Source organism: Panthera tigris, chromosome D2 (genome assembly GCF_018350195.1).
Source record: "Panthera tigris isolate Pti1 chromosome D2, P.tigris_Pti1_mat1.1, whole genome shotgun sequence".
Classification (NCBI taxonomy): domain Eukaryota; kingdom Metazoa; phylum Chordata; class Mammalia; order Carnivora; family Felidae; genus Panthera; species Panthera tigris.
In genome coordinates, this window is record NC_056670.1 from 4599683 (window position 1) to 4612215 (window position 12533).

The 12533-nt window shown below is 39.9% G+C and overlaps 2 long non-coding RNA genes across 2 annotated transcripts in view; one reads left to right on the forward strand and one right to left on the reverse strand.

Moving 5' to 3' along the window:
* Positions 1–12533, forward strand: part of LOC122231694 — a 43458-nt gene that overhangs the window by 10541 nt on the left and 20384 nt on the right. The window lies entirely within an intron of this gene.
* Positions 2346–8866, reverse strand: LOC102966340. Its single transcript, XR_006208922.1, has 3 exons — positions 8627–8866; positions 5373–5467; positions 2346–2944 (listed from the first exon to the last, which is right to left on the reverse strand). It is a non-coding gene; the product is annotated as an uncharacterized LOC102966340 (long non-coding RNA).

A 12533-nucleotide genomic window follows, 5' to 3' on the forward strand; every position in this document is an offset into this window, starting at 1 on the left:
CACTCTTCAATAGCTCTCATTTGCAGCAAACCAAGTTTTACTTATTTTGGGAGACACTCAAGGCACTTAATGATCTGACTTCCTGCTTCCCCATCCATCATTATCTGTTGCTCAAAATTTACCCAAATGCAAACCTGAACTACTAGGAAGCCCTGAACATTCATTGGCATGTATACATCCCTGTGTACTTGTCCTCTTTGCAAGCTTGGAATACCAGAAAGCTCTGCTGGGTAATTCATCAGTTCTCAAGAATGACCTAAATGCTAACTAGTCATCAGGACTCTCATTTCTTCAGGCTGACTCACATGTCCTTCTCCTGCCTTCCCTCTGTACTTTGTATACATCATTACCACCGCTTCATCGACTCACTGCAATTATTTGTCATTGCACAATAGAAAAATCAACTAGACTTGTTTTATAAGGATCCACAAGAGGACTTTCCCTTAGCTCTTAACATTAGGAAAAGATGTGCATCTCTTGAATAATGCATTATAATCTTTGGAAGATTATAATGCCCTCAAGGACACCTAGCAAATACTAGCAGATTAGTTTATTTTCCTTGAATGAATAAACTAATGATAATATGTCTTTTTTGCTTTGGCCACCAGGAAGTTCAAAACTAAATTTATGGCCCATCTTTATCATCCACTTAGGACCTCATGGCATGCGACTGGTATCTTAATCTTAATTTTGGTTTCACCTTAAATTTTTTTACACATTTTTGCTCTTTATTATACATATCACCTCATCGGTTTATTTTTCTTTTTTCACTTCCCATCAGAATGTATACATGCCTCATTTTCCTTCTGAAGGCAAAACAGAGTATAACCATAAATCGTGATTATACATTCATTTATTTAATGAAAGAAGAATGGATGTAAATACGAAACCAATAGAATTCTGGAAGAGTTTAGTAAAAGAGGTCATTGAATTTAGTTTGCTTATAGACATAGTTATGGGAGAAAACAATAAAGTTTACCAAGTACTTTCTAATTCACTTTCACTGTTACACATGTCTAAACATACATAGTCTAAACCGTAGATGGGATTGTTTCTTTAAAAAAGTTGTGGCTGATTTCATCAGACTTTCCACAAAATACATTTCAGTGACAGGCATGAAATGATCAGAAAGATTGTATGATCCTAATTTTACTACACCAGATAGGTTTTTCTATAAGCACATCCTTGATGAATATCTGAAACCACAATGAACTTCTATTTTGAATTTCCCCAGTGACATAAAGGAAATGACTGTAACATAGGGGCTGTTCAAGACTCCCTAAGTATGGTTCCTGTTAGGTTATCTGTACCTTCCATTCCTCAGCCCTTAGATAGGAAGATGTTTGTTGACCCCACAGGCAGGGAAAGCTTGTGCTTTAGGGAAACACGAACAGATCCAAAGCCATGATTCTTAGTGCTATTTTTATATCTAGCTGTGCGTGTGTGTATCTGTGTGTGTGTGTGTGTGTGTGTGTGTGTGTGTGTATACAGATGTATGTATATATGTATGTCTATAAAAGTGAAGTACAGACATACAGTGTTACACTAGTTTCAAGTGTACAACATTTTGATTTGACAACACTATACTACGTTCACCACACACGTAGTTGTGGACTGTATGTTACTTAAATCCTGATGAAAACGAATGACTGGATTACTATATTATTGAGGTTCCAGTATAAAGAGAAACACACTGGGCATGATTCAAGTGGAATGTACTTATGTGTCATCTGAGGAATTTGATGTCATCTCTCATTTAACTTCTCAGCACAAAGGATAATGACACAAACGAGGGGACAGTGAGCTTGGGGACTTCCCCAAGGGCTCCTGTACTGATATACGCTGAAACATCGGGTTGGGGGGTGGGGGGCGTGGGTTGAGAGGTAGTCTGGGATGAAGGAAAAATTATGAGCTGGATATGAATTCGAAGGTCCTGCCGGCCACTAGCCGGATGGCTTCGGGAAACCACTTACCCTCTCTGAGTGTCTGCAAGAGGATGACCGCACCTGCCTCTTATTGTTGTGAGAAATAGCTAGAACCGTGTGTCACAGAGTGCGGGCTAAATAAGCGTTCAGTTTGTCAAGGAATAATTGAGTGGTGAAAAGTTCTAGCATGGTTTTAAATGAGGATTAAATGGATTAAGAGAGACTGACTAGCACATAATAAGTACCAATAAATGTTAAGTAATATGTTACTATTTTGTTGTTATTATTAGAGCCTCTAAACAATAATTATTTTAAGGTCCCTAAATGAACATAGTGATTATTATTATTATTATTATTATTATTATCATCACCATCATCATCTTACCAGGTTTGAATCTCAGTTCTTAGCTCCTGCTCCCTTGTTATCCTTAATAGAAACAAAAACCACCCAGCCCGTCCAGAGCAAAACCATCTCTCCTCAAAGTGAAAGGTGGGAAGAGGCAACTCTTTTCTGCTCTTGTCTCCGAACTTACAGACCTGCTTGTATCTCACACGTCACCTGTTCCTTCCTCGATGATTTTTCTAGCGTTCTGTACAGGACTTCACAGAACACCGCCCGTGAACATGGCCGCTTTGCAAATCGTGTCTCCCTCATTGGAGCCAGCAATGCCCCATGCTCCGTTTCTGCCAGCCAACGGCCGTCTCCTCGCTTCAGGAGAGATTTGACGCTGCCATTCCCGATTCACAAACCCATATGTCACTGCCGCAGACCTGGTTTTGATCTTCAAGGCACCTCTTCCCAAGCTGGTATCCTTGCTTTTAAGGGGGGGAGCCCTGGTGCCTGCATCAGATATGATTAACCTGAGGAGAAACATGGATCCTGCCATGACAGACGTGGCTCGTGACATAAGCATGCTGTTTCTCCAGGAGTCTGCTGTAGACACACAGTCTGACGGCGACAGCCCGGCCCGCTGACTGGCAGGACGCATACAGGAAACATTCCGGACAAAGGGCTGGATCTGTTTCGAATTAGGCGAGGGGAAATACAGTAAGATGATTGCCCTCTGATTAAATACCTGAAAACTATTTATCAGTTCAGTAAGTTGTCACACCATCTGTCACATAAATGAGACAGTAAAACAGATTCGGCCTCTAACACAGTCTGATGAAACGCAAACTCTATCAGATTATTCCTTTTTAAACTCCCTGTTGTTATTACCCCTGTGGAATGAACTTCCTAGTTTTACTAGTCACTCGTCAAGAACTCAGCTCTCGCTGTGAGACCCTTGTGTTTTTTGCTCTTTCATTTTCTGAAATCTTACTTAGGAAAGCAGGGCTTGAAGACCACACCAAAAATCTGTTGCCTTTCCATTCATTTTAAGACTCAGTGAAACTTGAAGTGCCCTCTATTAATAAGAGCTGCCATTTGTTGAGGAATTACTAACTAGGTGCCAACCTAAATGTTTCCTGCGCAGTCTCGTTTAATCCTCACAGAAACCATACCAGATAGGTTCTTTGGTTTTTAAATCCTCGTTCCAGGGACCGGAATGCTGTGCCTAAGAAAGATTAAGTAATGTGCTCAGGGTCACAGCAAACTTAAGTGACACCTCTGGCATCTGCCCTCCGGTCTGACGGCAAAGACTGTGGTTTTCATCGCCTACTTTTCACTTGGATCCAATTCAATTAAAATAAAAAGTCATGAGGACCATAAGCCAAATACTGTGCGGATTTCAGAGTGAGAACAGAGCAGATGCAGGTTGGTGGGTGCAATGTATCAGGTATATTCGTCTGCGGAAACAGGGTTTAACTGGTATAAGTGAAGGGCAGTTTGTCAAGCCAGTAAAATATAACTGAATAATATAAAATATAACTAAGTAAGATAGAATATAACTAAGCAATATAAGATATAACTAGGCAATCTAGGATATAACTAACATATAATATAACTAAGTAACATAAAATATAACTATGTAATGTGAAATATAATTATCCAAGTAACATGAAATATAACCAAGCATTATAAAATATAACCAAGCAATACAAAATATAACTAAGCAATATAGAATACAACTAAACAATATAACTAAGTAATAGAAGATATAATTAAGTAATATAAGACATAACTAAGTAATATAAGATACAACTAAGCAATATAAGGTATAACTAAGTAATCTAGGATATAACTGACATAACTAACATAAAATATAACTATGGAACATGAAATATAACCAAGTAACATGAAATATAACCAAGTAATATAAAATATAACTAAGCAATATAAAATACAACTAAGCAATATAGAATATAAGCAATATAGAATATAACTAAGTAATATAAGACAAAAGTAAGTAATATAAGATATAACTAAGTAATAGAATATAACTAACATATAAGTAACATAAAATATAGCTAAGCAATATAAATGTAAGCAATATAAGCTATAACTTAGACTACAACTAAGCAGTCTAGAATATAACTAAGTAACATACACTGTAATGGTGGAAGCCCTGTGGGGAAACCCTAGAGGCTGCCACACAAGGGGCTGTAGGTACAGACAGGCTACACCTTGAGGAGGTCATTGGAAAGCAGATTCTCCATTTTCCTCAGATAACTTTTATTCTGACACTTTACCACCTGAACTAGAACATAAGGTACTTTTCCCATCATTCTGAGATATATACACAGCCTCAGCCATTGTGCCAGTGATCAATCTGTTGCTGCTTTTCTCCAAACCCACCCTTCTTTGCCCCGTAATCCCCCTCTCCTTGGCCAGCTGGCGCAGTGCTCTGTGGGGAGCCCCTGGGTGTGGGGCACACTGCAGGAGGAAGGGGAGACTCTTTCCAGGCCGGTGCTGGATCTCTGACTCGAACAGCTCAGCAGCAAGAGGCCAGAAGGCAGGCGGGCAGGCGGCTCCCCTGCCATCGGTGTGACAGGGCTCCCGAGCGCACGCTTTTCCAAACGGTGCGGCCGCTACAGCCATGGGTGTCTTTCCAGCCTGTCTGGGCCCTCCAGGGCGGGTCCTTCTTCACAGCTCCTGTCTGCCTCCTCCTTCTGTGGTCCCTGCCCTGCCTTCACCCTTAAAGCCTAAAGACAACCTCCTCCAGAAATCCTTTCAGGCTCCTAATGAATGGTATTACCTCTATTCTCTAAGTTCCCATTAGCAATTTATTTAAACTTCTCAAATTGTTCTTAGCCCTTTCTTATGTTTTTGGTGTAATAAGTATGGATTGTTTCACACGGCTCAGGGTATGAATAAGACCATACTGTTCACTTCTCACATTAAATGACAACTGTGTTCTAGAAACACAGAACAGGTCTAGACCAGAAAGAAGTCCAGAACCCTATTCTTGAAGCAGCTTACTTGCCAACCTAGAACATCCAGGAAAATGGGCCCAGAAAATAGGTCCCAAGTGTTCTCTCCTCAAGAGGGGATGAGTGAATGCTTACCCTTTACACAGAGTAAGTAGGCGAAGGCTCACCCACCAGCAAAACCGGGGCATCAGCAAGACGAAGAAGGTTCATGTTTTTCTTTTTTTTTTCATCTGAAAATACAGAAAGAGGGTATTGATTTTAGCACACACAAAGTTTTACATTTTACGGCTTAGTGTTATGTTGACTTTGATTTACATATAGGGGAAGTAGGTGGAAGTTTCCTAAACTTTGCAGAGCTCTGGACCCCTGAAGGCCTGACTGGGAAGAACTCTGGCATCATAGTCTGCCCCTGACACCAGCTGCCAGTCCAGCATCACTGCTGAGCTGTTGGGGTCTTCCCGCCTCTGCCCATCACTATTGCTTCACGGTGAATCCCTGCCTCGGCCAGCCTGGTCTTTGGAAGGAGGGCGGCTTTGAGCGTGACTTCATTGCCCCATTACCAGCTTGGTTATGACTCACCTTCTGTTCAGATTCCTGAGGCCTGAGCACTCGTGTCAGTCCATCCGGGTACCCACACAGCCATCCTCCTCTGAGGCCTTTCTGCATCAGAGCCTCTGAATTCAAGTGGGGTCCAATACCTACCCCCACACTGCAAACTATGTCTCCCTTGCCCTGAAAGATCATCCGACCCAGAGGGTTCCTTCCACACTCCGATGATTCATTTGCAAAGCTCGATGGTCATTAGGAAGGACTGAAAGACAGCCCAGCCTTCTTCTAGGAGAATGAGTCACTGCCCCATTCCTTCCAATAAAGTCATTCTTTCCAAGGGTGGCTGTAGAACTTCTTGCAGCAGTAACAACAAGCATACACATACACACATACACACACACACACACACACACACACACACACACACACACACACAGAGTTCCTGAACGGTCACTGCAGTATTGTTTATGACATTACCTTACCTTTTCTATTAGACTCAAAATCCTGAATGTGAGCTCAGCACCTAATTTATTTCTGTCCTTCCTGCAATATTCAAACTAATATTTTTGTGTGTGGTAAGTGAAGAAAGCATTTGTTGAATGAGAGAGTGAATGAACTACATTATTCTTAATTCTGAGAAATTAGGTTGATTAGCATAAATCACATAATTAACATTCTCATTTTAAAATAATATATCATTGAGAGTAACAGAAGAGTGACACAGAAATTGCTTACCTTAATTAGAGACAAGCTATAATAATCAATCATTCAAAAAACATTTATTAGGCACCTACTATGTTCTCTGGAAATACGTTCGTTTCTAGGGACATAAAAGTAAATAGGATGCCAGTTCTCACGGAGCCCGATGTCTAAGGGGCGAAGCCAGCACATACACAAATATTCACCTTTCAATGTATCGAGGTCAATAAAGGTGAATAGAAAGTACTAGAAGGACAGAGAACACACAGTTGTGTGGCACCCTGGAATCCCCCCAATATAACACTCTGTGTGCTCTAGGGTAGGGTAACTACCACCTGAATAATTGCCCTCCCTAACAGACCTTAAGCAGGGCGAGGTTAGTGGCTCTGTTTGCTACGTTCACTGCAATCTCCAAGTAGCTGGCAGAGACTGGCACATATTAGGCACTCAGTAATCTTTTGAATGAATGAATGAATGATGATAATACTATTACTACCACTGCTACCCTTGCTCCTAGCTGGGGGAGATCAAGGGAGTATAGGATTTTGCTTTAGGAGATGGGACTCTGGTATTGCACGGACTTAATTTGAATCCTGGCTTTGCTACTTCCTCACCAGGTGGCCTAAGGTACGGCTTTTCTATGCCTTGGTTTTTCTATGCCTTGTAAAATGAGAGCTATGTAAGCCATAGCTTTATTGTGAGGATTACATAAACAGTCACTTAGCACACTGCCTACTAATAGTAATCACAGTAACATAATTACGATTTTTATTAATATTACTATTTCTTGTGTTTTGTTTTTTGTTACTTAGAACAAAAGCAAAGGAAAATAAGTGGCAATATTTCTTCTCAATGTAAATATGATAATAGTGTTTCACGTTTGTTGACAGTAAGGGAAAAGGAATCCCCGAACCCTCCCTTAGAATGCGAATAACAAGTCCTGATATACCAATAAGTTTCACAATTTGAGATTCAAAGTCTATGTCCTTAATCAAAACTTCTGTATAAGTTGATGGTAACAGACAATTGACAGAGCACTGGTTTCAAAGACAAACATGATTTTCATTTCATATTGGAAACCTTACAAAATATGAATATCCTTTGTCCTGACAATTTTTCTTTGAGAGGTTTATCCCGAGAATCAATCACAGGATGGATATATGCAGTGATTTCAATACAAGTTTGCTTATGTCAATGATATTCAACGTAAAATTAGCAATCTAAATATCCAATAATGAGAAGTGGTTACTATAATACCGTTAAAAATGATGGCATCAAGAATGTGACATGAAATGGTGCTTAATAGATTAATCAAGCAGGCTTAAAACTGTACATTCGGTAAATGCACACATGTGAATGTGTCAATGTTTATAAATATCCATGTCTTTATATATGTGTATATATATTATATACATTATATGTTTGTATATGTTATATATACATATTGTATATACATGTATATAAATATTATATATATATACATATTGTATATGTTATATACAAACATATATAACAAAGAATGCAATCAAAATATTACTAGTTGATATTTAATAAGGATAAAGCCATTTTCTGGTGTCCTTTTCATGATTAACTTATATATATTTGATGGTAAACAGCACTTAAAAGAAAATAACATGGTACTTCTTTCAATTTTATGACTCCAAAGAATTAAAGGCTTTATTTAGAGGCTTCAAAATAATTTTTTCCTCAAAAGTGCCTTTTTAAAAAAGCTTAATTAAGTGAACAATGAGCCCAAAACTGATGACCAATACACTTATATACATTAGTGTAAACATCTGTAACAGTATAATAGTTATTAAGAAAGTTGTTTTAATTCTAAATGCTTTACAATTGAAATTTATATAAAAAGAGCTGATTTGGTAATTCTGCATTTTTATTAAAAGAGTCAACTCCAATCTTGTTAAAATATTTCTTTTAGAATATAAAGATATATAAGATAAAAGGCATCTGAGTGTATTGTAGCTCCATTCGGTTTTCAAATAGGCATCTATGGTAGGAAGAATAATGCTCACCACCAAATGTCCACACCCTAATTTCCAGAATAAGTGCCCATGTTACCTTACATGGCAAAGGGAATGAAGATTGCATACGGAACTAAGTTGCTAATGAGCCGAACTTACGCAGGCAGATCCCCCTGGATCGTCTGGAGGCAGAGGGTCCAATGTAATCACAAGGGTCCTTCTAAGCAGAAGAGACAGAAAAGTCAGGGAGGTGCCCTACAAGAAGGACTTTGCCCCTGTCGGCTGGCTCTGGGGTGGGAGGAAGGGGCCCCGAGCCAAGGAATGTGGGCAACCTCTAGAGGCTGGAAAAGTCAAGGAAACAGATTCCTGTGGAGCGCCCAGAAGGAATGTGGTCCTGCCCACACCCCTGCTTTTAGCCCAGTGAGACCCGTGTCGCCTTTTAACCTGCAGAACTATAAGATAATACATATGTGTGTGTTAAGCTGCTAGGTTTGTGGTAACCTGTTACAGCAGTAATAGAAAACTAACGCAGCATCTCAGAATTAACGAAGCTAAAATCACATCTGGGACCTTTCACACCTGCTGCTCTTCTGGCCTCGGTCACTTAGGAAGGGCTCCTGCAGTCAGTCCTCCAGCCGCCGAAGCTGTGAATCTTGGAGCCACCCTTGCGTTCTTCCTTCTTCTCACATCCCCTCTGCAGGAATTCTGGTCCCATCGACCTAAAAATATCCACAATTGAAACACTTCACCTTTTCCAACTCTTCTGCATTTGTTAGAACCATGGTTTCCTCACAGACTGCAGAACGCTTTCTGGTCCCCCTGCCCCCAGCCCTGCCCCATCGTTCCTTGTGCTGCAGTCCAGTCAGAATGATCTCTTCGTGCATGTAAGTCACCGTGGGCTACTCAGCAGACTTTTCCCCTGGCTTTCCGCCTTAATGAACTGGAGCAGTCTCCACCATGGCTTACCAGACCCTGTGTGACAGGGCTCCAGAATCCCACCCTTCAGCACACACTCCCCTGTCACTCTGTGCCAGCACGTTGTCTTCTTTACCCTTTCTAGAACTCTCCAAGCACTCTCCCTCTGAAGCACTTTCCCTCGCTGGTGGTGCAACACTCTACCCAGATATCCAGCCTCGTGGCCGTTTCCATTGTTTCCTTCTGATTTTCCCGGACACCCCACGTGAGGTAGCCCACCTCCTTCCCCTGGCACCCAGTGTCCCCTTATCCTATTTTAGGTTTTCTTGGCACTTGCTACCACCTTACCTATGATACTGTTTACGTCCCCCTTTGAATGTTACTGAAAGTAGAGATGTGATCCCCCCCCTTTTTTTGCAGTGTTCTCTACTATACCTTCCTCATCCAAATTAGGGTCTGAGCCACAGAGATGCTCACTAGATACTTGCTGACGGTCTTCAGTCAGCTTGCTTGGTGAAACTCACAGCCATTCATTTGGCACGCTACACGAATGGATTCTTTCCATTCAGGGAAGGGAATCATAGCGATCATAGGAGACATTTAAAATCTAACCACAAAAAGGAGGCAAAGGTTCAAATTATGTCAGAGCCTGGACTCTGGGATCAGACCGTCTGGAGTCAAAGCCTGCCTGATGCTGCCGTAAACTGTGTTCTCTTGGGCAAGTCACTTAACTACCCCTGTGCCTCCATTTCTCATCTATAAAATAAGAATAATAGTAGCAGCCTGCCTCATAATGTTGCTACAAGTATTAAATGACCTGGAATTTGTATAATGCCCGGAATGATGTCTGACATGTGCTTAAGTTCTATATGATAGGTTTGCAAACAAATAAACCCTCTTATTCCATATAAGTACATATGGAATAATATATACAATATAATATGTATGTGTGTGTGTGTATATATTATATATATATATAAAATATATACACACATACATTTGAGAACAGAGAGAAAGTAAACTTCCTGAATGCTTTTTTAAAGTATAACATTGAAACTAAATCTGACAAAAATACATACTAAAGATCAAACTACAGAATAACTGCACTTTTGAAAATATATGTAAAAATCACATAGATAAAATATTAACAAAGAGTTTAGCAGTGTATTTAAGGTACGTTACACAATAGTGAAGTAGGATTCAAACTGGGAAAGCAAGAATGATTCAATAGTGTGGAATATAGGAGAAAAAATATCTTAATCAACGATGAGAGGCGCATTTGACAAAACTCGATTTCCAACCTTAAACGATGGGGAAAAAAACATTCAACAGTTTCTAATTACCTTTTCTTCCAGATTTCCTGGCACATATGCCACACTTTATTCTCAAAACCAGACTAGAAATAGGGAAGTGTCAGATGGAAACCTTCATTTAACATGATAAAAATAAAATAATATTTCTGTTAATTTTAAATAAGCAATATTCAACTAGCACTATTACACAATACTAGAAATAAACTGTACTATTTATCTTGATGAAAGAACCTAGCCAAATTTCTGGGTTTTCCAACTTAGACTTGAAAGCAAAATTCACTTTAAATCTATAGTAAATATTATCATTACCGTGTAGGAATAATGGTAGTTTTGACCCAAATTATATTGAAATGCCTAGGATAAGGATTTGGGGTGCAATATAATAATCCAGTTAATTCTTTTGGGTTTTTTTTTTGCTTCATCCTTGCTATGGAAGAGGTCTTAGTCATGGTTGAAGATTAAGTTCAACTTAATTTTGCTGTGACAACTGAAAATCACTCAGCATTATTATTTTTAAGTATTTTAATGAAGTACATTTTCCCAAACTACAGAAGTAGCACATGATCCTTTGGAACAATTTAACAAGAAAGGAAATGTTGATAAACTGCCCTGATTTCACCCTCCATTTCTGCCTTACGGCCATTCTCCATGCCGACTGCCTACCCCACGTGCATTCCCGCTGACCCGTCTCCGACGGGACACTGATTTTATGTGGCTCCACACTGCCCCTTCATGTAGTCTACCCGCCCAAGAGAAAACCAACCCCTGGAGTCTATGGAAGGGGTTCCAAACATGCGGTCTCAGGATCCTCTGTACATGCCTCAAATTAATGCATTTCCAAAGAGTTTTTGTTCATCTGGGTCATATCTGTTGATAATTACCATTTTAGAAACTAAAACAGAAATGAAGAAATACATATGTGTTAACCCTTTTAAAAGAGCAATGATAAACCCATTATATGTTAACAAAAATAATTCATTTTTATGAAAAATGGGTCTCAGGGGCCCCTAGAGGTCCCCTAACTGCACTTTGAAAATCGCTGGTCTAAGGTAATTTATCTATGTACTGACTGAAGAGCTCAAAAACACAATCAGCATTTGGCATTCCCAGAGGATTTGGATCATTATGGTGACATTACCCAACTCAAGCCAGTGAATCTCGGGAAGGACTTCACTTAGGGCTTCTGAGAAATTGGTTTTTCCTTTCAGGTAAAGTCAGCATAAAATGCCATCTCTCTCCTCCCTTGCGTGTTGTGACATATGAAGTTGGCCATAGACCCCAGTCTCCCTGGGAGCATCCTGTTGTCTGGCAATGAGTATTCATAGCAACATCTTTCATTCTCCAAACTTCCCCTGTTTAAGTGATGATGTTAGACAGTCACATAGGCATGTGGACAGGAGACAAAGAATTACAAAAGCAGTGCCCAAAACTTTCAAAGGGAGCAGCCAAAGAAATCAAAGAACAGAGCCGGAGAGATATTGACCTCCAAATCACCCCAGCACTACCAGGTTTCTAGAATAGATTTCTATTCCATTCTCTTTTCTCGGGTTCAGGATAAATTTGAATTGAGATCTCTAGCACTTGCAGCTGAAGACAACCTACCTACGTGTTTCCACCTATGTGAGTGGGGATGGTAGTTTGGTGTGGATCCTTCCACCATTCTCATTGGTCATGTAAACATGCACTGACATGTTTCACATGATACGTTTGGGGTTGCAGTTTGTTTTTGTAAGAAGGGAATTACTATACGTATATTACAAAAAATAATTTAATACGTTATGTAGAAAGAACCCTCTGAGTCTGTAGATACATATCTGACACCTTTTTCACAGTTCCAT